The following is a 26,111-nucleotide window of genomic DNA, read 5'->3' as shown; positions in this document are numbered from 1 at the left end:
TCTGCACTTTTGCCAAGCATTTAGTTCCTCCCTGAACTATGGTGCCTAGAACGTTAAATAACCGGCTGAGTTTTTTAAGCAGTGATGTATTGTAGAATTAGCAAAACTTGTTTTGTACTGTATGCATATTTATAAAACCAAGGATCACATCTATTTTGTTTAAAAGAAAAGGCATGCAACTAGTCCTGCTACCCTTAAAGAATTGTTTATGCTGACCCCTCAAGCCTGTTCCTACACTGAAAGATTAGGCCATTTCATTTTTGCCACCTCTCTGCAGGCTTCCTTGCAAAATGAATCACTTCACATCTTTACATAATATTGCTTTCAGCATTTACCCATCCTTTCACCAATTCCATTATGCCTTCCTAAAGATGTGCTGCTATCCATTGTTTACTACTTTTCCAAATTTAGTCACCCACAAATTGAATTTATGTCCCTCATACACAATCCCAGGCTCAAAATTAAATCAATGTTGTAGAAAATAGTTTCTACTATGTTTTCATCCTTTTTTTGAAAAGGTGTTTTAAAAATAATCCATTCAGATGTGTTTTAACAACTCAGCAGCAGCTGGGACTTGAAGCCAGGCCCTCTGGCTCAGAGGTAGGCACACTATAACCTGCACCTCAAGACATCCAATTTGATTTTTGCTTCAAGATGACTCTAAAAAACCATGGAAGGAAAGACAAAAATGACAATATGACATGTAAAGACTGGGAGAAAGACATAGGTTGTGGAGAAAGGGAAAGAAAGCAACATAAAAGAGACATCGTAAAGATATGGAAGATGGAAGGAAAAATTCAAAGTTTAAGCAGACTGTAACCATAAAGAAAACATTTCTTTTTCCTAACAGAAATCAAACAGAGTGCAGTGCCTTTCAACTCCAGGTCATGTAATTCTATATCATGTATATCACTGTCGGATAAATAGAAGTTAACAATTCACATATGGAACACAATCTAGAATGATTTCCAGCATCAAATGAGGGCCACATCTGCAAGCTCCAGGTGGATATTAACCCATGATACTATTCAAAGGACAGAACGTTCCACTGGTGCCTTGGCAAACAATTCTCTAAGCTGTATCACCAAAACATGAACTCTAATTTACCTCACTGCTACTTGCTACAATTCTCACTGCATGCAGTTTGGCTATACAGGTTTGCTTATATTAGAAAACTGTTACGGCACAGAAGGCAGCGAAAGTTTCAACACTAATGCCCCAGAGGCACATACAGCACTAAATTCCTTCCTTTCTAAACGGGTAGAATTGAATAATTTTCCTTATTTCCTGAGTTTCTCAACACAAACACTGAGATCTGAGTCTGAACTAAACAGAGGAGGGAGCCAGGGGCAGAAGGGGTCAGCGAAAGTGGTGAGGGGTCAAGGGAGCAGAAAAGGATAATGGAGGAGGTGAGGGTGCGGGGAGGAGAGGTGGGGTCGGGGGAGGGGTATCAGATGTGGTGAGATGGGAGGGGAGAAGGGAGTCAGGGAGGAGGAGGAGCAGGCGGCGTGCGGGGGTGAAGTGGGTCTAAGGAGGGGCGCCCGTTCCCCCTGCTCCGAGAAAGCTGTGCAGACATGAACCCTGCTCCGGCGATGGTTACCTATTGGCCTGTGTGGTGACAGGGAGCAGACAGAGAGAGAGGGAAGGTACGCCTCCGGGTATAAGTGCGGTCCGCTCCGCTCTCTTCCCTCCCTCTCCTAGGAAGCTGCCATTTTCAGACAGTCCGCACTGCGCGTGCGCCACCACCGTCACGGGACCGTCGCCTGACCCGACCGGAAGTTTCGTATATTGTCAGCGACGGAGTGAACGAATCGTCATTTTAAAGGGACGCCAGGGCAGGTGAGTTGTTGGATATTAGAGCAGAACCAGAACTGTATAAATGTTTATTGCTATAGTAATTCTTCAGCTGCTGGATTTATAGTTTTCTTCTCAGACTGATTTCTGCAGAAGTTAAAAAGGCAGTTTTGCTTTTGATGGGTTTTGTTGTATTCCAGGAGTAAACATTTTATTTCCTTGAAATTTCCCTAATTATAATGTGATACTTGAAGAAATAACTATCTAGTTCTATGTTCAATCCCTTGATCCAGGGTGGATATTGGTTAGCAACATTAAAACTGTAGTTGAATTCTTCACTGAAGAAGCTGTTGAGACTGGGTTGTTAAATATATTTAAGGCTGAAATAGACTTTTAATGACGAGGGAATCAATGGTTATAGAAAGGAGGAAGATTGAGTCAGCTATGACTAATTGAATGGCAAAGTACATTCAATGGGCTGAATGAGCTACTTCTGTTCCTGCATCCTATTATCATAAGCTTTATTTTCTAAGCTGTATAAGGTTTGGGGGGACAAGGGTCTAGCTTCTGTTCCTGTTTAGTTAGGCCATAAATCTAAGTTGTTTGTTTTGATTCATTTAGCTAAAGTGCTTGTTGTCACTGAGCTGGAATCAAGGGGGGACCAGGGGAGAACAGCTTGATGGTGTATTTGTCAGAGTAGGTGAGTTGGAGGGGAGTGTATGTTCCAAAGAATAAGCACACACATTTAACACTAAGTAGTCAGCTTGTAAGCATTGCATTTTATAATGGAATGTTGAAATTACATAAGGTATATGTGAGTGACTGTCTTGAATCCCTGTGATCTATCGGAGCTTTACGCATTGTTCCTCTATCCTGCAAGCATCTGTGCATGTTATTTGAGTTGCAACTAACTGTAAAGCAAAACACTATATCCACAATGGACTTTAATTTCCAGAGTGACACTTGATGAATTCCTTTGTCCTGTGACAATTTTACAGACTGATTAGATCACTCAGTTGAGACTTCCATTTTGAAATAACATAAAACAGCATTTCACAATAAAAGGTTTTGTAGTTTCACAATCTCAGCAAAAAAAACCTTAAAATCCCAAATTGTTGTGTTATTGTTCATGGAGACAGTAACATCTGGGACGAGAGTGGAGACTCTGGGATGAGGACAAGAACTTGGAGTCACAGTCCCTTTGAATTTAGTCTTACAAAAGGAACATAGATCAATTGATGATCCTTCTCCCAGTGCCACCACCTTCACTCACATACCTCTGCACCCTCCATTTTGCCCTCCCTTCCCCTCTTCTCCCACCTCACCATCCACCCCTTCTTTACCACTTTATCCTTTCCCTCCACTTGCTTGCCACTCTACTCCCTTTTACCCTTCTTTCCACTGTGTCCTTCACTTCCTTCCCTCTTCCCCCATATGGTGTTATGTTATTCTGAAACCATTTAGGAAGTACATGTCTGGGTGCATATGTCTGGTGAAAAGTAAAGTTGCCATGGTCCCACAGTTTCAGTAGAGAGACACAGCTAGAGGTGAATTTGACCTGAGGATCACCACACCTTTGGGGCAAGGCTGAGAATGTGGGATCTTAATGGTGGCCTCAACAATGCGGAAATTGAACCTGTGCTGTTGTGTCACTCTGCATCGCAAACCAGCTGCCAGCCAACTGTTTAACCAACTCCTTATGTATTCATATGTTTCTAAAATGCCACTCATTCACTATTATTCTATGTATCACAGCTGCTGTTTTTCCTTCTGTTACATTTGCTAACAATCTATCAGTCCACAACCCATGGGGTGATCAGGGGAAGACTATCATGGTGTCCAACACCATGATGTGTGAAATTGATGCAAGCTTTTTGATTGGATGATCTTGGGCAAATAGGCAAGCAGCTGGGGCTCAGCTAGAGGCTGCAGCAACAGTCTCACTTGTACTGGTCCCAATTCCACAACCCAACAACTCTTGGAATTGTTTTCCTCTACAGCTCAGTGTATATAAAGGATTTGCAATCTGACTCCAGATTTGGCACACTGTGGGCCAGAAATAATGCGGTGATCCAAGATGCATCACAAAAACAGGTTTACATGTCGTGGAACACTGTCAAAGCAAGCCCACGTGATTAGGTTTTGCAAGGGAAGAGATTGCAGTAGTTGAAAAGGTGAATACAAAGGCTGGACCTGGAAAAGGAGATCAGGAGAAGGGTATTGCTAGTGCTTAAAGGAACTGATTGACTGTTACTGAGGCTCTTGGGTCCAGGCCATTCATATGTTTGTGAGCAGGCATTCTACAGAAGTATGTCCTTGTTGTGAGGTCCATGCCAATAGAACTTGGGTTGATTGGGAGCAGATGCTGAATTACAGTCAAACAAAGCTGCAATTTTTCCTAAGTAAGTTTAGAGCTCTGAGCAATTTTGTGGCCGAAATTAGTCCTTTTATAATCTAGGAAATGATCTGGTGACAACAGTAGGAATTTGGCTTAAAAGTTCTGTATACTGGTTGCTTATTATATTTACTGATACAAAGTATTCAGAAAACAAAAATGCAAAGGAATAAAAGGAAATAGGATGACTGTACTGATTAGGGAAGCATTGGATTGTTGGACGAAATGAATGTTTTTGTGGGGTAAGGATGGTATCCATTTACTCAGGAGGTAAGCAGCATAAAGTGTCTTATCACATGCTTGGTCCTTTAGTTACCCAGAGAGAGTTAAAAGAACAAATCTGCAGGGAAATCAGAGATGTGCAAGAATAGTTAAGTGGCGATAATGGGGAACTTCAAGATTCATATATTGATTTGGGATGATGTTCGAGTAAAGGGAAAGGCGGGGGAGGACTTTCTGAAATGTGTTCAGGAGAACTTGATTGACCAGTATGTTCTCGATCCAATCAGAAAGGAGTTATCACCGGATATGGGGCTGGGGAGTAAGGTGGACCAAATGTCTGTGAGAACACTTGAGTATGAGCGAGCATTGAATCATAAGGCTTAGATTAGTAATGGAGAATAAGAGACAGGCTGGAGGTTTGCAATCACTCATTTTTGCAGTTTCATATTTTTGCATTTCCACTTCTGCTCTGCTCTTGATTTTAGAAGAATGAACTAAATTGAATTTTTGAAATAACTTAATAGAAATTGATTTAAAGCCAAGGATGATTGTGCTTTGGCTAAGTCAAGTAATTAATTATGTAATCGATAGTAATATTATTAAGAGTGGATTTTATATTTTTCCAAGGACTACTTAGCTTAGTTTTCATGCTGGTCAAAGCAGGTTGCTTTCACAGCTGCTTTTTTGTCTAAAGTACTGTTTTTCCTTGTGTTACATTTGCCAAAAAGAAAGGGCAGATATATTATTTAATAAGAGTATTTTCTGATTGTATTCAATGACACTTAACCTACAAGCCAGGATATTGGATATTCTTGCACATGGGGTGGTCAACCGTGGAATGAATTCAGGAGATGGAGTTTGTTTAATGGATCTGCAGTATAACCTTATTGATGGCAGATAGGAGACATCATGAAAGAATGTGCCAACAGCTTGAGTCGTACAGCATGGAAACAGTCCCTCCTGTCCAACTCATCCACACTGACCACGTTTCCCAAACTAAACTAGTCCCACTTGCCTGTATTTGGCCCATATCCCTCTAAAACTTTTCTATTCATGTACCTGTACAAATGTCTTAAATATTGTAATGGAACCTGCATCTACCACATCCTCCAGCAGTTTATTCCTGCAGAATCAATAGGCCTTATATTGTCTCTGAGAAGAATTTGATGAGGACCTATGGTTTTCAAACTCTCTTTTTATTTTGAGAAAATCTGGATGGAGGTCTCAGTGGACTGGAACAGAGGCAGATATTTGAATTAAAAGGGTTGCAGCATCTCGTTCGGTACTGCAGTGAATGCATTAATCAATAACTGAAGATTATGGAAGAAGGGATCTCGATGGAGTGACTAACCAGCGAGCCCATCACTATGCAAGATTATTCAGAGACTTGGTAATGTAAGTACCAAGGGGACTGTATCATTTTAGATTACTGTCTCAAATAGACTATTTTGGGATTACTATTTGTGCTATAACAAGTTGTCTTTCTGCGTGTGTGTGTGTGTGTGTATGTATATATACTTTCTCCCTTGTTAGTAATTATCTGTCTGTCTTTGTGAACATTAACTATTATTAATAAAGACTGGTTGTTTGAACATGTTTTTCAGTATTCAGTCACTCATTCCTCTTAGTTTCAGAGTGGGTCTCTAAGCCTCAATCAGACACTTCAATGAGCATCGGATTCTTACACCCTAGAAATCTAAGTCAGAGCTTCAAAACTAGAAAAGCCGAACTTCACAGGGATCGGATTGGGACTAGTCAGGACAAAATGGAACCGTTGTTTCACAGGAAACTCTATTGAAATGATGGGTGATTTTTAAGGTATTTCAAGCAAAGGGCAGGTACGCTTCAATATTTGCAGAAAGCTGAAGGAACCAAACTTAGTTCCTTTGATGACAAGGGTATTAGCTAATAAAATAATATGAAAATAAAGTTTGTGTGTGATGCATGTTGGGTGAATTTTCCAAGAATCAGACCAAATACAATGAAGTTGACAGGGGAATTGAAGATAAAAATGAAATTGGCAAAGAGACTGAGGATAGATAGGCAGATAATATGAAATCCTATCACAAACAACTACTGGCATTGTTACAAGCTGGTGTGGCAAAATTCAGCTCAGTTTTTAACTCTTTTTCTCAGTTTTTTTTTGAGCATACAACTTTCAATTTTCAATTAAAGCATAGTTCGCTAAAAAGTGCAGGTGCCAATTACCAAAGTTTTCTTGAACGAAATAAAATTCCTCCTTCTTAATGACTATCCCAAGGAAAAAGATAACCAAACTCACTGCGAGCGCAGGTCGTAAGTTTAAGGAGGCTGAAGCTGTCTGGTTCAAGCAGGAAGATAAAAGCAAACGTAAATTCTTAAGAGTTCTTGAGTTACAGAAGTGAGACCCAAGTCTATCTTTGGATTCATTGGTAGTGAATGTTTAGAATTCAGGTGTTCTTGGTGAATGGTTGTTATCAAAAGGTGTTTTTTAACCAGGTGTTTCTTTCAAGAGATAAGGCACAGCGAGAGAGATTGCAAACTTTCCTGGTTTGGTAAATGAATCCGTATTCTTTCTCTTTTCCTGCTGAAACAGGGACCATATTGGATTGGACCCTGGATTCTGTCCTCTTTGTTTTTCCCAAGCTGAATGCTCTGAGTCATCTAGACTCAAAACTTTAGCTTGGTCTATCTCCATGAATGCTGCCGACCTACTGATCTCCAGCATTTTTGATTTCAGCACAGATTCCAGCATCTGCAATAATTTGCTCATACCTTTCATTTCCCAACTTCTATACATAACATGCAAGTGTGAATTAAATACAAAATCTGCATTTCTTGATGGTGACTTAATTGTCTGGTTTCACTGTTTTTAGATGAAATGGTAATTTCAGTACAACTGTACAGTTTGCTTGATCTGGGTTGCCTCAATCTGTGGTCAGGAGACCACAGCAGCCTTTAAGTGTCTGCCCTTTCTAAAATACACTTTAGGACATGAATGCTTCATATATAAAATCAATTATCAAAATTGAACGAGTAGTCCATATTTATCATTATTGTAGTAACATGTAAGCAGTTGGTGAGGAAGCATATTCAGAACTGAAATCACCTTTTGCTGCCACATCTCACTATCCCCTTGGCTGAAATCCAATCATATCCCTCACTGGACTATACCCCATCCCCACGAATAACTTTTATCCTCACCTCTTCCTGTTCCTCCATTCTTCCTCAAAACGCCACTTCTCATTCCAAACTGTGATCCATTCCTCCCACGCAACCCCCCCCCCCCCCCCCACCCACACCATATAGCCCCTTCTTCCTACTCAGTCCCCAACACCTCACCTTTCCCAACCCCCTCCCTCCATACCTACCCTACTTCCACCCTTTCCTCCTAAGACCTTGCCTTTTACCTCCAACTCCATCTATTATTCATTTCCCATCTAGGTTCATTCCACACTTACGGTCATAGAGGTATACAGCACAGAAACAGATTGGCATGATGTACGGGACTGAACAATCAGATATCCAAAACTGATCTAGTCCCTTTTGCCAGCATTTGGCCCATATCTCTCTGAACTCTCCCTATTCATGTACCCATCTAGATGCAAATTAAATGTTGTAATTGTACCAGCCTCCATCACTTCCTCTGGCAACTTGTTCCATACACACTCCACCCTTTTGTGGAAAAAGGTTGCCCCTCATTCCTTTTAAATCTTTCAGCCCCTCACCTTAAACTGATGCTTTTCCTTTGCTATGCCCTAAAACTCACCTATACTCTTCCTCTCTCCCACCATCCTTTAACTTGCTTACTCCTCACCCACATTCTTCAAAGATAGTTCTACAACCCATCTACCTTAGTAATTTTCCCCACCCTGCTACTCTTTTTTTTCCTCTTTTTTTGCCACTTCCCTCTTCCTTTAATGACCAACCTCTCTTCCTCTCCTCATAGTGAGTTTTGAGAAGATCTATAGCTCAGGTTGAGCTACAAAAACAAAACTGTGCAAGGACTGTAACAAACACTATATTGGACAAACATGCAGAAAACTAGCCACCAGGTTACATGAACACCAACTAGCCACAAAAAGACATGACCATCTCTCGCCAGTGTCCTCACATACGGATGAGGAAGGACACCACTTTGACTGGGACAACACATCCATCCTAGGACAAGCCAAACAAAGACACTCATGAGAATTCCTAGAAGCATGGCATTCCAACTGGAACTCTATCAACAAACACAACAAGTTAGACCCCATCTACCACTCCCCTGAGAAAAAGAACAGGAAGTGACTTCACTGCAGGAATTACGGTGGCACAGGAATTGGGCGGCACAGTGGTTAGCACTGCTGCCTCACACCGCCAGAGACCCGGGTTCAATTCCCGACTCAGGCGACTGACTGTGTGGAGTTTGCACATTCTCCCCGTGTCTGCGTGGGTTTCCTCCTGGTGCTCCGGTTTCCTCCCACAGTCCAAAGATGTGCGGGTCAGGTGAATTGGCCATGCTAAATTGCCCGTAGTGTTAGGTTAAAGGGGTAAATGTAGGGGCATGGGTGGGTTGCGCTTCAGCGGGTCGGTGTGGACTTGTTGGGCCGAAGGGCCTGTTTCCACACTGTAAGTAATCTAATCTAATCTAATCTAATCTACATCACCAACCCAAAGAAGCCCAAACATATAAATAGAAAGCAGGAATTTTCACCTGAGGCCCACTGAAGATGTTACCTAGTGGGGTGACGAAACGTCTGGAAATGAACTTTCCAGCTCAGCGAGCAAACCTACATCCAAAATTCTCTCCTCAGTCCTCCTTTCCAAACTTCTGAGTTCACCTATTCCACTTCCCCCAAAGTCAAACCCATTGTACAATTTAATTCCTGAAGAAGGGCTTATGCCCGAAACGTCGATTCTCCTGTTCCCTGGATGCTGCCTGACCTGCTGCGCTTTTCCAGCAACACATTTTCAGCAATTTAATTCCCAGCCCATCTTGCCATAACACCACCCCAGTGACAGTGGATTATCAGCAAATTACTTACTTGCGCATCGGGACTAATATCAGTCTTAATAATCTTGTATTTACCATGGCTAATCCACCTTCAGGGCAATTTAAAGTGGCCAACCAACATAACCTGCACATCCTTACATTGTGAGAGGAAACCAGAGCATCCAGCAGAAATCCACGCAGACATGGGGAGACAGTGTCACCCGAGGCTGGAATCAAGCCTGAGTCCCTGGCGCTGTGAAGCAGCAGTGCTAACCACTGAGTCACCTTGCCACCAGTTAGTTCAGATTAGAAATTGACAAATGTGAAGTCTTCATTTCAAAAACCAGAAAAACAAAACAGCAAAACTTTAAGCCATTTCACTTAAAATTGGTAAAAGCAAAGATGTTAGAAGCCATTATTAAAGATGTTATAGCAGGGCACTTAAAGCAGTTCAGGAAAATCAGGCAAGATTAACATTGTTTTGTGAAAATGTTTAACCAATATATTGGAAGTCTTCAAGGAATTAATGTGCTGTGGATAAAGGGAACGAGTGAATGTACTGTCCAATCCATTTACCAACTATCAGCAGTATGCTTTCATACAACATAACTGTCAATTTTCCCCTTAAATTGGCAATCTTGTGAATTGTCCTGATGAGTGCAAGACAAAAGGTTTCAAAAAAAAATTTTTCAGTAATACTCCGGTTCTGTACAAACAGCTATTTCCTATCAGTAGATATTTCCTAACTCAACCTGTTCAGAGACGTACACACCACCGAAGCAGGTGGAACCTGGGCCTCCTGACTCAAAGATAGGGACATTATCACTGTGCCACAAAAAGACTTTTTCTATATCTGAGTGACTGGCCTGAATGCCCAGTTTATAATTAAAACAATCAACGCACATGCACAAATTGGGTTGATTACATCAGTTGGCTGCGATAGACACCATGATCCATCTGCACTCTTTCCTCACTCACTCTCTCCCTTCCCTTTCCCACTCTCACTCCTCATCGTCAGTTTAACTCTGTTTGAGCCCAAGGTGGCAGATGAGAGTTATAGTCTTTTTAAGGAGAAAGTGAGGTCTGCAGATACTGGAGATCAAAGTTGAAACTTTATTGCTGGAACAGCACAGCAGGTCAGGCAGCATCCAGGGAACAGGAGATTCGACGTTTCGGACACAGGCCCTTTCATTCCTGAAGAAGGGCCTGTGCCCGAAACGTCGAATCTCCTGTTCCCTGGATGCTGCCTGACCTGCTGTGCTGTTCCAAAAATAAAGTTTCAACCATAGTCTTTTTAAGCACAACTGTGTTTGTTGCCCTGCATTCAGAAGTTTGCATATGCTCGAATTCAAACATGACTGCACACAGTGAAGCTTGGAAAAGTAGGTTCCCACTCCTAGAAATACTGCTGAAACATAAAGAGACCACTGGATTTGTGTTGTGTTGCTTTCTATTCCTGTACCATTTCTGTCACCTACAAACAATGTCAGCTTTCTCTTTGAACATGCATGTTCCTTGCGCCACCTAGATGTGGTGGTTGTACATTTCACAGTAATTTCCTAGATATTTTTAATCAATCAGCTCAGTCATATCACCCTTGGAGCAAGTGTGACTTGAACCCAGAGCTTACAGTTCAGAGATAGGGATACAAGCCATTGTATACACATATTTTGAATTGTATTTTTTCCCCACTGTCGGGTATCGCAAATTATTTTCCAGTTATAAAGGGAGTAACTTTAGCTCAGCATGGAAATTAATTTTCTTCCCGATTTAACACTTCTTTGCTCCACCACCAATAATCTACCATTGGCAGAAAAGGAGTATATTTTCTACTTTAAGGTTCAAATCTGGCTGGAATTGTAGGCCAGATTGTATAATTTTATATGTTTTTTCCAAATCCTGCCCTCTCCCAACAACCTATTGCTAGAGATCCATTAGTGCTGGGAATGATATGTAATTAAAAATGGGTTATTCAAGTTAATTTCAAACATAATTGACAGGATTGGAAACAAATTCTATTTAGGTGATCCACTCCAGGCTAACATTTCAATTAAATTCTCCTGCCCCACGTACCACTGTTCAAATTTACACTCACCCCTCCAGTTCAAAGTGATTGTTCTTCCTCCCCCATTTTTTGCTTTACAAAGACTTCTCCTTTAATCGTGGTGGGGAGCAGTATCAGCCCTTCGAACACTCTCCTCTGCCCCAATTTACAGTGGCATTAATCTTCAACAGCATCACTGTTCTCCCTCTTAAAAAAAACCTTTACAGGTGTCTGCCTTCTACACTCCTCCTTAATCCTCATCAGCCTGGTTGGTCCTTCATTTACAATAACACTGCTTCCCTCCCAATTCTCCCAGTTTAAATAAGTACTTTGTGCTTGCAAACCCCTATCAGAAATTCTTGTCTCTAACTCCACACAATAAGGGCACTGTTCTTTCTGGCAATTCCTGGTAACCCTGGTCAAAAAGGTTGGACCATCACCACTCCACTCACCGGATATGTTGTCTCAATTTTAAAATTCACATCCCTGTCTTCAAATCCCTGCAGGACCTTGCAGTTCCTTAAATCTGCCTATTAGAGAGTCCTATTGGAAAGGATTACTTCAGCCCACTGTAGAAGAGGATGGGATCTCCGAGTAAACCTCTAGATTTCAACATTTAGCTGCAGACATTGTAGCCAGATTAACCTGTAAGAGCACTAAGCTACAATTCCTTGACTTGTTATAGCATAATCCAGACCATCGATTCATAGCTTTTGCCCGTGAAGTCTGTTTCTGTCAGAAGGCTGACAATGTCAGTTTCAGTTTCATTTCCAGTGAAATGAAACAATGAAGAGTGTGTGACTTTTAATTCACTGAGTTGGCATTTACCAGCAGTTAAAACCAGGCCCCATGTTTTAGTTGAAAAGGAGATTCCGCAAAGACCAAAAACTATTACTGGTCACTCGGCTCCTAAAGAATGCTCAACAGGGAGAAATCTGTGGAAAGAATTTAACTTAAGTTGAGAGGTTTACAGCTTTAAATATTGACTCCTCCCAGGACAGCTGTTTAACATTCCTGTGGAAGATATAGTTATAAGACCATAAGACATAGGAGTGGAAGTAAGGCCATTCGGCCCATCAAGTCCACTCCGCCATTTAATCATGGGTGATGGGCATTTCAACTCCACTTACCAGCATTCTCTCCGTAGCCCTTAATTCCTTGTGACATCAAGAATTTATCAATCTCGGCCTTGAAGCCATTTAGCATCCCGGCCTCCACTGCACTCTGCGGCAATGAATTCCACAGGCCCACCACTCTCTGGCTGAAGAAATGTCTCCGCATTTCTGTTCTGAATTTACCCCCTCTAATTCTAAGGCTGTGCCCACGGGTCCTAGTCTCCTCGCCTAACGGAAACAATTTCCTAGCGTCCACCCTTTCCAAGCCATGTATTATCTTGTAAGTTTCTATTAGATCTCCCCTTAACTTTCTAAACTCCAATGAATACAATCCCATGATCCTCAGCCGTTCCTCGTATGTTAGACCTGCCATTCCAGGGATCATCCATGTGAATCTCTGCTGGACACGCTCCAGTGCCAGTATGTCCCTCCTGAGGTGTGGGGCCCAAAACTGGACACAGTACTCCAAATGGGGCCTAACCAGAGCTTTATAAAGGCTCAGTAGCACATCGCTGCTTTTATATTCCAACCCTCTTGAGATAAATGACAACATTGCATTCGCTTTCTTAATCACAGCTCCAACCTGCATGTTTACCTCTAGCACTCCCAGATCCCTTTGTACTTTGGTGTGGAATATAAATGAATTAATGTTATTTCTGCAACTATAAATTCTGATACAGAACAGGAATGAGAAAATATATATTCAGCAAAAAGAAAGGATATGTTAGCATGAGACGTGAATACAGAACAATGGTGGATATATGGGCAAACAGGAAAGCATCTGTTTCCCCCTTACACGGAGACACAGGAATAAACCCTAATCAAAGAGGTCAAAGTGGCCTCTGGATGGAAATAGATGCTGATAGAAGAAAAGATATGCCTAATCAATAACCTACGGTAGACTGACGTCAAACACCCTTATGGGAGTCAGAGATAAGAGTTTGTCACGGACAAGACAGGATAAACAGAAGTTGTGGGATCAGTCTTAAGGAAATGAGTGACGTAAGCGAAGCAGGGAACAAACAATGGAATAAGGAACACATATGGGAAAAGAAACTGTATAAATTGCAAGGGTCTTTTGGGATATACTGTGCATTTTGTCATTGCCTTACCTGGCAATTAGACAAAGCACCCACCTGCAGGTGTACAAATAAAACGACGCTGCTGTTCAGAAATTTTGTCTCTGACTGAAATTATTGATGTGAGTGGGCTTTTGTTTCTCACAATTGGGGGCTCGTGTCCGGGATTTTCTTCCATCACCGGGGGGAGTGGCTGGCCTTGGACACTGGGAAGACGCGTCCCGTGCCCCATTGAGGAGCGGTCTCGTGTCCCGGTTTGGTCTGCTCCCTTGGGTGACTGATGTGAATCCTATAAGAGAGACATCTGAATCAGACAGTGATAGGAGCTCGATAGAAGATACGGTGACAAAAGGAGCCAGGTAACTCTGTGCACAGACCAAGGTAAGAAAATTGACTTTTAAGTATTGCCTTGGTGGCCGGGATTGAGTTTTAGTAGTTAATAAGGGACTAACGAAGGAACTCAATATGGATTGCGCTGTGGGTAAGGAAAAAGCCTCCGGGGAAACAAAGTAAGGAAACGGCAATGGAAATGGAGGCGGGGTCCCTTACAACATTCCTCCGGAAAGTCCTTTGGGCAGGATGTTGTGGAAATTGGCAAAATAATACTTGTACAAGGGAGAAAGATGATTAAATATTGTTGCTTTGTATGGACTAAGGACTCCATTCTTCGTCCCGCTGTCTTCTGGCCAAAGTACAGATCGGACGAAGACTGGGTTTTTGAATATCTGAGTTTATATGTCAATGGGAGAGAGAGAGAATGTAAAGAGCTGTACAGCTGGTAGGAAGTTTAACCCTTTGTGATTTGGCTTGAGTGAACATTTGTTTGTTGGTGATTGAATGTTTGTGTTTTATTCCCTGGAGCTTGAGTTCCAGGACTGTTTTGAATCTGATTTTTGTTATGGAAACTTAACATGATCATGACTGCCTTACTATCAGTTTCTCACTAATCTCTTTTATCTTTACATAACAGCGATTTATGGAGGACAGTTGAAGTTTCAGTTCAACATTAGATTGTAGTAAAAGCAAAATTCTATGGTTGATATCTGTGACCTTGGATTCAGCCATTGTTCATGCATTAGAAGTTTTTTTTAAAAAAAAAACTTGAGTAGACAAATTCTTTTAAGGCAAGCTCTGATTATTTTACGACCTATAGTATTGTAATTGAGCAATGATTGGTCAGGACTATTTAAGAAAACTAATTTTGGATCTAAATTAAAGGACTAAAACTGGGTAATTACAGTGAATTGCAAAATTGGGAACTGTATGCATTTTGCATTTTAACTATTAAATACTGAAGAAATGAACGTAAATTTATATAAATATATTTATAAGTTAGGAACAGGCTTTAAAGGTTAGTCAAGCATGAATTGATGAATTGGTGTTTGAAGTTATGGGGAGCTAGAAATATTGCAATATTTCTTTTAAAAAAAAAAGAAAAAGGGGAAAAACGTAACGACTTATCCCCTTCGGGAGGTACCCATAGGGGACAAAGAGATTGGGTTTGTAAGTGCCCCCCTCACCAGTGGGGAGGTCAGAACATTTAAAAAGGAAATGAAGGTCCTGGTTGAGGATCCGGTGGGATTGTCTGAACAAATTGATCAATTTTTGGGGCCCAGTCTGTATACCTGGGCTGAATTAATGTCTATTTTGAATATACTATTTACTGGGGAGGAAAGGGGACTTATATGAGGACCTGCCATTAAAATATGGGACAGGGAACACCCGATTGGAGATGGGGATGCTGGACAGGGAGAGGTGAAGTTTCCCCTCAGAGACCCCCAGTGAGAAAACCAAAACCCGGAGCATAGAGAAGAAATGAGGGAATTGAAAGACCTGATTCTAAAAGGAATAAGAGAGGCAGTTCCGAAGTCACAGAATTTGATTAAAGCCTTTGAAATTAGACAGGAGAAAGATGAGACTCCCTCAGCTTTCTTGCAAAGATTAAGGGACTCAATGCGGAAATACTCTGGAATGAACCCGGAGGACCCAGTGGCACAGGGTCTTTTGAAAGTACATTTTGTGACAAAAGCATGGCCAGACATACAGAGAAAGATACAGAAGATAGAAGGATGGAGCGAAAAACCATTAGATCAATTGTTGAGAGAGGCACAGAAAGTGTTTGTAAAAAGGGAGGATGAGAGACAAAAACAGAAGGTGAAAATGATGGTAGCTACGGTTGATGGGGTAATTAAGGGGAGAATGGAACCAATAGTGAGCAACCGGAGCGGCGGGAGGCAGCATGTAGGACAGAGAGGAAAGGGGAGAGGGAGAGGACAAGGGGGAACATTTGATAGAGGGTTTGAGCGACAGGGGCATAGATGGAAGTCTCTACAGGCAGGATGCTATTATTGTGGAAAGATAGGGCATTTTAAGCGGGAGTGTCCTGATCTACAAAGGGAAGAAAGGGCAATTCTGCTTATGAATTATGATGAAGAATAGGGGTGTCAGGGGTTCCTGCCCCCGGGGGCCCACCAGGAACCCTTGATAAACTTGAAGGTGGGACCGTGTAGGGAGGAGGTAGTCTTCCTAGTAGATACGGGGGCAGCACGGTCATTGCTGAATTTTAAACCAAAGAAGTTAGAAATGTTAACACGGCCAATTACTGTTTCGGGGGTGAAAGGGGAAGGATTTACTGTTCCACTATTTGAACCTATGATGATAGAAGATCCTAAGGATAGGGTCACAGGGGAACTGCTGTATATCCCTGATATAGGAAGTAACTTACTGGGGAGAGACCTAATTATCCTTTTAGGACTGGAGATTGGAATTCAGGAAAAAGAAATAGTTGTACAACTGGCGATGTTGACAGAGGATGCAGAGAGAAAGATAGACCCTATTGTATGGGCTAGAGAAGGGAATCGTGGAAAACTACAGATCCCTCCCCTTACAATAAATTTAAAACGAAAAGGAGACGTTATCTGTGAACGACAATATCCTATTTCCATAGAAGGTAAACGAGGACTGCAGCCAGTAATTGAGGGACTGATTAGAGATGGACTATTGGAACCATGTATGTCTCCTTATACCCCAATTCTACCAGTACGGAAATCTGATGGAATTTATCGATTGGTGCAGGATTTGAGAACATTAAATCGAATAGTACAGATCAGGCACCCAGTGGTGCCAAACCCCTACACGTTATTAAGTAAGATCCCTCATGATTACAGATGGTTTAGTGTGATAGATTTAAAGGATGCCTTTTGGGCTTGTCCCTTGGCGGAGGAAAGATTTGGGACTATCCCCCTATGAAATCTTATTTGGACTACCTTATCTGGGAACGCAGGGAGAATTGCCAATTCCCGAAATTAAAGATTTGTTTTTAAAGAAGTATATGCTGGGCTTGTCCTCCTCTTTATCTTTCCTCAGAAAACAGGGTCTATTGGCACAGACTCCGCCCCTTGAATTTGCTGTTCATCCCATCCGGCCAGGAGATTGGGTCTTAATAAAATCATGGACAGAGACTAAGCTGCAGCCAGACTGGGAAGGGCCGTATCAGGCTCTTTTGACTACCGAAACGGCAATAAGGACGGCGGAAAAAGGCTGGACTCATTATACTCTGATCAAAGGGCCTGTGGACCCTCCAGTTGAGGAAGAAGTCTGGACAGCCGAATCAACGCAAGACCCGCTGAAACTCAGACTAAAGAGACTTTGAGTAATTGACTATACAGTGGCGACACGAGCGCGGGATTATTTCTGTAAGATTGTATATTAAGCCTTTTTGTGTTTTAGCATAATGATTAGAATACTGGGAATGCTTAGAGTTATGATGCTAGCCCTCTTCGTATTAGGATTTTGTCAAATATCATTTTCATATGTATTATTAATGGTTCCTGAGTCTGATAATCCACAAGTAATAGACACTGATGTATGTAGCTTAGTAAATTGTGGGAATGTAGCTAATCAGAGACAATACCGCAACTCAGAGATACATCTTAAGTCTTATGGGGATGGCCTCGGGGATGGTACCTGGTATAATGGTCTTGTCACAATACACCGGGCCCCCTTCCGACCAGCACGCGATTGTCCCGATAAAAAGTGTAACCCCATATATTTAACGATAAGGAAAACCACATGGCACGAAGCAGTTTTGGGAGGTGGCACTTATGAGATACAATTAAATGAAACATTTGGGATTGAAATGAAGGCAAATGGGAAGGAGTTTGTGGGCTGTTATTTTCGAATTAGCGTAGGATGGCATGGGAAAACAGAATAGCCCTTGATATGATTTTAGCAGACAAAGGGGGTGGTGGTTTCTATCCTTACTTCCCTGATAGTAGTAGTCAGGGTATTGGTGGCCATTGGCTGTTGTATCATACCCTGTATACGAGGGCTCACCCAGAGGCTGATTGAAATAGCCTTGATGAAATGAATGCCCCTGAGGGGAAATTTGACAGAGGAACTTTATCAACTAAATAATAAGGAGATGAGTGAGACTAAGATGGATGAAATCTCTGAAATGATGCTTGCGAATTTTAGGAACAATGTTTATAAAAAAAAAGGAGACAAAAATGCAGAAGATAACAGATAGTAATGAAAAGAAAAAGGGGAAATTGTGGGATATAAATGAATTAATGTTATTTCTGCAACTATAAATTCTGATACAGAACAGGAATGAGAAAATATATATTCAGCAAAAAGAAAGGATATGTTAGCATGAGACGTGAATACAGAACAATGGTGGATATATGGGCAAACAGGAAAGCATCTGTTTCCACCTTACACGGAGACACAGGAACAAACCCTAATCAAAGAGGTCAAAGTGGCCTCTGGATGGAAATAGATGCTGATAGAAGAAAAGATATGCCTAATCAATAACCTACGGTAGACTGACGTCAAACACCCTTATGGGAGTCAGAGATAAGAGTTTGTCACGGACAAGACAGGATAAACAGAAGTTGTGGGATCAGTCTTAAGGAAATGAGTGACGTAAGCGAAGCAGGGAACAAACAATGGAATAAGGAACACATATGGGAAAAGAAACTGTATAAATTGCAAGGGTTTTTTGGGATATACTGTGCATTTTGTCATTGCCTTACCTGGCAATTAGACAAAGCACCTACCTGCAGGTGTACAAATAAAACGACGCTGCTGTTCAGAAATTTTGTCTCGGACTGAAATTATTGATGTGAGTGGGCTTTTGTTTCTCACATTGGCTTTATGAATTTTCTCACCGCTTCGAAAGTAGTCCATGCTTGTATTCTTTTTCCCAAAGTGCAAGACCTCGCATTTGCTCATGTTGAATTTCAATCAGCCATTTCCTGGACCACTCTCCCAAACTGTCTAGATCCTTCTGCAGCCTCCCCACTTCCTCAGTACTACCTGCCTGTCCACCTAACTTCGTATCATCGGCAAACTTCGCTAGAATGCCCCCAGTCCCTTCATCCAGATCATTAATATATAACGTGAACAGCTGCGGCCCCAACACTGAACCCTGTGGGACACCGCTTGTCACTGGCTGCCATTCCGAAAAAGAACCTTTTATAACAACTCTCTGCCTTCTGTCAGACAGCCAATCCTCAATCCATGCCAGTAGCTCACCTCGAACACCATGGGCCCGCACCTTACTCAGCAGCCTCCCGTGTGGCAGCTTATCAAAGGCCTGTTGGAAGTCTAGATAGACCACATCCACTGGGTTTCCCTGGTCTAACCTACTTGTCACCTCTTCAAAGAATTCTAGCAGGTTTGTCAGGCACGACCTCCCCTTACTAAATCCATGTTGACTTGTTCTAATCTGACCCTGCTCTTCCACGAATTTAGAAACCTCATCCTTAACAATGGATTCTAGAATTTTACCAACAACCGAGGTTAGGCTAATTGGCCTGTAATTTTCCATCTTTTGTCTTGATCCTTTCTTGAACTACAGGTTACAACAGCGGTCTTTCAATCATCCGGGACTTTCCCTGACTCCAGTGACTTTTGAAAGATCTCAACCAACGCCTCCGCTATTTCCTCAGCCACCTCCCTCAGAACTCTAGGATGTAGCCCATCGGGGCCAGGAGATTTGTCAATTTTAAGACCTTTTAGCTTTTCTAGCACTATCTCTTTTGTAATGGCAACCATACTCAACTCAGCCCCCTGACTCCCTTTAATTGTTGGGATATTACTCATGTCTTCCACTGTGAAGACTGACGCAAAGTACTTATTAAGTTCTCCAGCCGTTTCCTTATCTCCCATCACTGGCCTTCCAGCATCAGTTTGAAGTGGCCCAATGTCTACTTTTGCCTGTCGTTTGTTTCTTATGTATTGAAAGAAACTTTTACTATCATTTCTAATATTACTGGCTAGCCTACCTTCATATTTGATCCTCTCCTTCCTTTTTCTCTCTTTGTTATCCTCTGTTTGTTTTTGTAGCTTTCCCAGTGCTCTTGGCCACTTTATAGGATCTCTCTTTTTCTTTGATACATTTCCTGACTTCCTTTGTCAGCCATGGCTGTCTAATCCCTCCCCGGATAATCTTTTTTTTTCTTGGGGATGAACCTCTGTACAGTGTCCTCAATTATACCTACAAACTCCTGCCATTTTTGCTCTACTGTCTTCCCCGTTAGGCTCTGCTTCCAGTCGATTATCTGCAATTGTTTCCAGTTTGATTACCACCTCTTGATTGAAGGCTTGCTGGAGTAATTCTTGTTAAAACTAAAGTTATTGCAAGTAATTGCACAGTGATGTGAAAGCATGTAGATTCTTACAAAGCCAGAATGGAAATAAGGCTTAAAAGGTGGGTGATTTAAAATAGATATTTCGGAGGGGGATTTGAGATGGCGGTGACCCAATCGGTCTGGTTTACTGAGCTGTGCACCAGAACTCAGACAAAGTGGGGCACTGCGCGCCCCCTCCCCCAACCCCAACCCCAACCCCAACCCCTGCTTCCTGCTTAATGGGCTGGAAATAACTATTTCTCAACCCTTAGAACTAATTAGTACTAGTTTGGAACAGTTAAGAAAATGACTAAGGGGAAGGGAGCACAGGGATCGCATCAGGCAGGGACCCCCCCAACAACAGACACACCCTTGGCCGCAGCGTCGGCCTCCACGACCACCCCAGGGGACTGGCCTATGGCGCATAGCCTGATCTCTGAGTTGATGAAACTCTGAGAGAAGATCAATTCGTCAATGGAGGAGACCCGGGCCAGGCTTGAATCGATCTCAGTCGTGCTGCAGAGGTGTGACCAGAAGATCCAGCACCTCAGGCAGCGTGTCGGGGAGGGGGAGCAACGGGCCGTGACTTCCGAGACTGCGGCGGAATCCTCGACGGATCGGGATCAGGCCCTGGAACACAGAGTGTGCGCCTTGGAGAAGCAGGTTGATGACCTCGAAAAAGCAAGGTCATTGGCAGAACATCCAGTTGCTGGGGTTTCCTGAACAGGAGGAAGAAGGCCAGCTCATCAGCTTCTTGGAGCAATGGCTCCCATGGCTTCCAGTCTCAGAAACTAAGGTGGGCCGAGTGCGGGTCAAGCGGGCCCACCGGGTCACAGTATGCAGGCCAGCGCCCCTGCCCGGTCCTAGTGCGATTCCAGCACTATAGAGATAAACAAATGATGCTGGAAGCCTCTAGAGCACTGGGATAGGATCCTCAGGCTCTGATATATAAAGGATCACAAATCATGCTTTTCCAGGACTTCTCTCCAGTTTAGATTCGTAAGAGGAAGGCCTTTGATGCGGTAAAAAGGCAGCTGAGGGACTTGAATATCCAATATTCTGTTAGATATCCAGTGATACTGCATTTCAGCCATGTTTAATTTTGATTCACCGGAAAAAGTGAAAGACTTCTTGGATGTTTTAAAGTAGACTGGCTGGCTTGAATTATATGGACAATTGTTTTATTTTGTTTTTTACTCTATAATTTGCCTGGTTTACCTGGTTGTTGGGGGGTGGTCTTGGGTTTTTTCTTAATATGTCAGGGTCATAATTATTGCCCCTTTTTTTGTCTCCTCTCCCTTCTCTCTCCCTTCCCGTCATCCTTTGTTTTCCTCGTTTTCTTTTCTTATTATTTCCTTTTGTCCTTCTTTTCTAGTTTGGGATTTGGTGGTTGGGGGGGGGGGGGTGGAGGTGGGGAGAGGTCATACATTTTTTTTGTTCTAGGAGTGCCTAGGATTACAGTATGTAGGGGGCAGGATGAGTGCCCACTTTTAACTTTCTTGTTATAAGATGTTGGGTTTTTTTCTTACTTTGTGTTGTCTAGAGCGGAGGCATGGCTTCAGCTAGAAGGAGTCATGATGGAGCTAATGGGTGGTATGAGCGCCCCCTGTGGACAAGGGTGACAGTCTCCTTTCATTTGGTTCAGTGGTTAGCACCGTTGCCTCACAGCACCAAGGTCCCAGATTTGATCCCAGCCTCGGGCAACTGTCTATGTGGAGTTTGCAAATTCTCCCCATGTCTGCATGGGTTTCCTCAGGGCTCTCCGGTTTCCTCCCGCAGTCCAAAGATGTGCAGGTCAGGTGAATTGGCCATGCTAAATTGCCCATAGTGTTAGATGCATTACTCAGAGGGAAATGGAACTGGGTGGGTTACTCTTCGGAGGGTCGGTGTGGACTTCTTGGGCTGAAGGGCCTGTTTCCACACTGTAGGGAATTTAATCTAATCTAATCTAATCAAAATTTGTCTTTTATGTTGCTATGTTGTCAAAGTAGCTGTTAAAAATTTTGATTTAGTAGTTTCGGAAGCTGCATTTTAAACTTTATACGAACTGCTTATGGTTTTCACTCGGCGCACTATGAGTGGGGTTCTTCCTCCTGGGGGGGGTTTCAGATGATCATGGCTAATCGTTCGTTTAAATGATGCACCTGGAATGTTAAGCGGAGTCATTCACCAATTAAGAGAAAAAAGATACTATCAAGCCTTAGAAAAGAGAGAGTCAATGTAGCATTGTTACAAGAAATGCACTTAACTGGTAAAGGAGCATTTGAAGTTGCAACAGAAAGGATTCAGCCTCATCCTTTAATTTGAAAAGTAGAGGAGTTGCTATTCTCATCCGAAAGAACCTCCCGTTTCAATGCTAGGCCAAATTAAGAATGTGTGTGGGTGATTCATGATTCTTAAAGCCTTAATACATGGAGAGGAATATGGGATTCTGAATGTATATTGCCCCCGCCTTAAATTCTTAACGGATATGCTTTTTAGATTGGCCCTTGGGTGCATCATACAATTATAGGGGGAGACTTTAATCGTATTAATGACCCCGAGGTGGACAGGATGCCTCGTGGTCTTGCAGGTATGTCTCCGCAATCCAGGCAGTTGGTGGACCTGGACAAGGAGTTGGGGCTGGTGGACATGTGGAGATGTCTTCACTCCGAAGGTAGGGATTTTATCTTTTTTTTAATCTAATCCACATAAGCGCTATACTAGAATTGACATTTGATTTTGTCCTACTGACCTTTTTGAACTTGGTGTTGTCTTGCAGAATAGGGAACATAACCGTCCCTGATCATAGGGCAGTGTACATGGAGGTCAAGGCCGATGGTGGCAGGACGGGCTCCCGGCACTGGAGCATGGACCCTTTCCTCCTGAAAGATAGCAAGTTTATAGAGTACTTTGTGCTGGAGTTTAAAATCTTTTGGGATATTAATTTAGGTATGGCCAGCAATCCATCTGTGCTGTGGGAGACTGCTAAGGCCTATGCATGGGGTTTGATTATTTCTTACTGTGACCCGAAAGCAACAGAGGGGAGAACAGCAGCGTTTGCTCGAGGCTCGCCTGAAGGTAGCTGAGCTAGCATACGTTGTCAGACCGTCTATAACTAAATTGCAGCGGATTACAGCCCTCAGAGCTACTTTGAATGCTATACTCACCCAAACAGCAAAGAGGGAAATCTCTTTTGCGAAACAGAGGTTATTTGAGTATGGTGATAAATCGGGTAGACATCTAGCGTACTTGGCCAGAAAGAAGAATGCCCCCCAATCTATTATCTTCATCAGAGCAAGTGCTGGTACACGCAGCATTTAGAAATTTTTATTTTGCGCTGTACCGGTTGGAGGGCTTTGAGGACAGAATGATGAAAATAGAATCCTTTTTTAAGATGCTGGACCTTCCGGGTGTAACCTCAGAGCAGGCATCCTTTCTGAGTGCCCTCCTGACAATTCAGGAAATACAAGAGGCAGTGAGGTTGCTCCAGAGTGGTAAAGCGCCCAGACCAGACAGATCTCAAAGTGAGTTTTATAAAGAGTTTATAGACAAGCTGGCCGAGCCACTCTTGGATATGTACAATTACTCATTCAGTCAGGACTGCCTCCCATCTTCTCTGAAGAAACAAATATTTCTCTTGTTCTTAAGAAAGCAAAAGCCCCAAAGGATTGCACCTCATTTTAGGCCGATATCGTTACTGAATGTGGATTTTAAAATCCTATCGAAAATGCTGGCATTAAGACTGGAGAGGGTATTGCCTTTTATTATAAAGGAGGACCAGGCAGGTTTTAATAAGGGTCGTAGGTCTACCAACAATATTAGAAGAGTACTAAATATGCTCCAAATATGTCACCAAAGGTCGATCCCGGGTTTGGTAGTCTCCCTAGATGCAGACAAAGCATTTGATTGGGTGGAGTGGCCGTACCTGTTTTATGTCATGAAACGGTTTGGTCTTGGAAAGGTTTTTGCTAAATGGGTGGCAGTGCTGTATAGTGATCCGAAAGAAGCAACTAATGGTATAAGGTCAGATAGTTTTAGTGTCGGCAGAGGCTGCTGTCCAGGGTGCCCTCTCTCGCCACTATTATTTACATTGGTGAATGAGCCGCTGGCTCCCAATATAACTGCTAGAGGTAGAGTCAGGCAGGCATAAAATCACCCTCTATGCTCCTCTTTTTAACTGATCCAATGACATCTGTGCCCTGCTTAACACAAGTGATTAATCTGTTTGGTTTGTTTTCAGGATATAAAATTAATTGCATGAAATTGGAGGCCAGGCCTGTGGGGGGGCCTTACTAGTATATCCAATTTTGGGAATGGAACCCATTTCCCCTTCCGGTGGTCACAGGGAGGTTTTTTTTTATTTAGGTATTTTTATTACCCCAGTCTTTGATCAATTAAATAGAGCCAACTATGTGCAGTTGCTAGGGAAGATAAGGCAGGACTTTTGGTGCTGGGAAGATCTTCTGATATCTTGGTTGGGCAGAATAACTCTGGTCAAAATCAATGTTCTTCCTCGCTTATTATAACCCATGAGAATGCTCTGTTTGACGCTGCCAAAGCAAGCACTGTGCAGGTTTTACAGTTGGCTTCGATCTTTATCTGGCATCATAGGCGGCCTCTTATTAAGCTGGATAAATTGCAGCTTCTGCAGGAGAGGCGGGGTCTAGATTTTCCGAACTTTAAGAAATACCAATTGAGCTCTTTACTGTCCTATGTGGCTGAATGGGACTGTCAGGATCCGTGATCAATCTGGTTGGGCATTGAGGCCTCCTCCCAGACAAAATGCCCTCTCATTAACTTGTTGTTTATGGACAAGATGAGAATTGTTATGGATCACTACAAAAACCCAATTGTCCCAAGCACAGTTAAAGCATGGAGAATGATGCGGCAGGGCGAGGGCAATTTATAAAAAAACCTCCCCCTTCACTCCCATAGTGGGAATGTTGGGATTCCAGCTAGGGTCGATGGACTCTGGCTTTAAGTTCTGGGAGTCTAGAGTCTCCTGTTTGGGAGATCTATTTGACGGGACGTTCCTTTGAACAGCTGAGTCAGAAATTCAAGCTACCTAGGAGAGATCTCTTTCGTTACTTCCAGGTTAAAGACTTCATACAAAAAAAGACTACACTGATGGTCAACCCCTACAAGTTGGATATGGAGAGGAGAGTGCTCCAGTCTACGGGTGCCCTCTTGGTTAGCACTTTTTACCACTTGTTAGGAAGTAATGTTTTGAAGGACATTTAATGGCAATGCAGAACCTGGACTCAAGAATTGGGGTGGAAATCTCGTCAGAGATGTGGGAGGATATCTGAGAAAATGTTAGGAAGATCTCATTTTGTAATAGGACCCAGGCTATTCAACTGTGAAGGTACTTCATAGGACTCACTTGGCACCAGAATGGCTTGCGAAATTTAAGACCGGAGTGCCCCTAATATGCCCCAAGTGTAAAATGGAGGTTGGCACTCTTACGTATTGCTTGTGGTCATGCCACAAGCTCCACAGGAATGCCATAGTGAGTGTTTTGGGAAGTGAGGTTAAGTTGGTTCTGGTGTCCCTCCTTTTGGGTCTTCCAAATCTTCCCTCTTTGGGTACGCATGGGAAGAAATTGTTTAATATTCTTTCATTCTGTGCAAGGAAGAACATTCTAATGAGCTGGGTGTTGGAGAATCCCCTGGGGACTCTTGAGCTGACATAGGTTAGTCATGGAACACATCCCCCTGCACTTTCTTACGAGTATGGTGCAACAGAAAACAGAATTGTTTTACAGAACATGGCAATCCTTTTTGAATTATGTTGATGCAGACTTATTGGCTATACTATTCAGGGTTTTTGAATAGCCTTGAAGGTTTAGATTAGATTCCCTACAGTGTGGAAACAGGCTCTTTGGCCCAACC

The 26,111-nt window shown here is 42.6% G+C and overlaps 1 protein-coding gene and 1 long non-coding RNA gene across 3 annotated transcripts in view; one reads left to right on the top strand and one right to left on the bottom strand.

The window, feature by feature from the left end:
* The window catches only part of dnajc13 (dnaJ homolog subfamily C member 13), a 151,429-nt gene extending 139,397 nt beyond the window's left edge, over positions 1-12,032 (bottom strand). The window contains exon 1 of one of the 2 annotated variants that reach the window (XM_043719456.2): positions 11,862-12,032. The gene's annotated coding sequence lies outside the window, so the exon portion shown is untranslated. Of the gene's footprint in view, positions 1-1,600; positions 1,743-11,861 lie in introns of those variants that run through there. The other variant, XM_043719454.2, reaches the window with a different exon arrangement.
* LOC148141127 (uncharacterized) lies at positions 1,527-18,693 on the top strand. Its single transcript, XR_015752826.1, has 3 exons — positions 1,527-1,839; positions 5,618-5,806; positions 16,970-18,693. It is a non-coding gene; the product is annotated as an uncharacterized LOC148141127 (long non-coding RNA).
* Positions 18,694-26,111: the final 7,418 nt, after the last annotated feature.

Source organism: Chiloscyllium plagiosum, unplaced genomic scaffold, assembly GCF_037043375.1.
Source record: "Chiloscyllium plagiosum isolate Xiang-an unplaced genomic scaffold, Cpla_swu_hap1 HiC_scaffold_34, whole genome shotgun sequence".
NCBI classification, from domain to species: Eukaryota; Metazoa; Chordata; class Chondrichthyes; order Orectolobiformes; family Hemiscylliidae; genus Chiloscyllium; species Chiloscyllium plagiosum.
The sequence above is the reverse complement of the archived record's forward strand: the minus strand, read 5'-3'. Positions and strand labels throughout refer to the sequence as shown.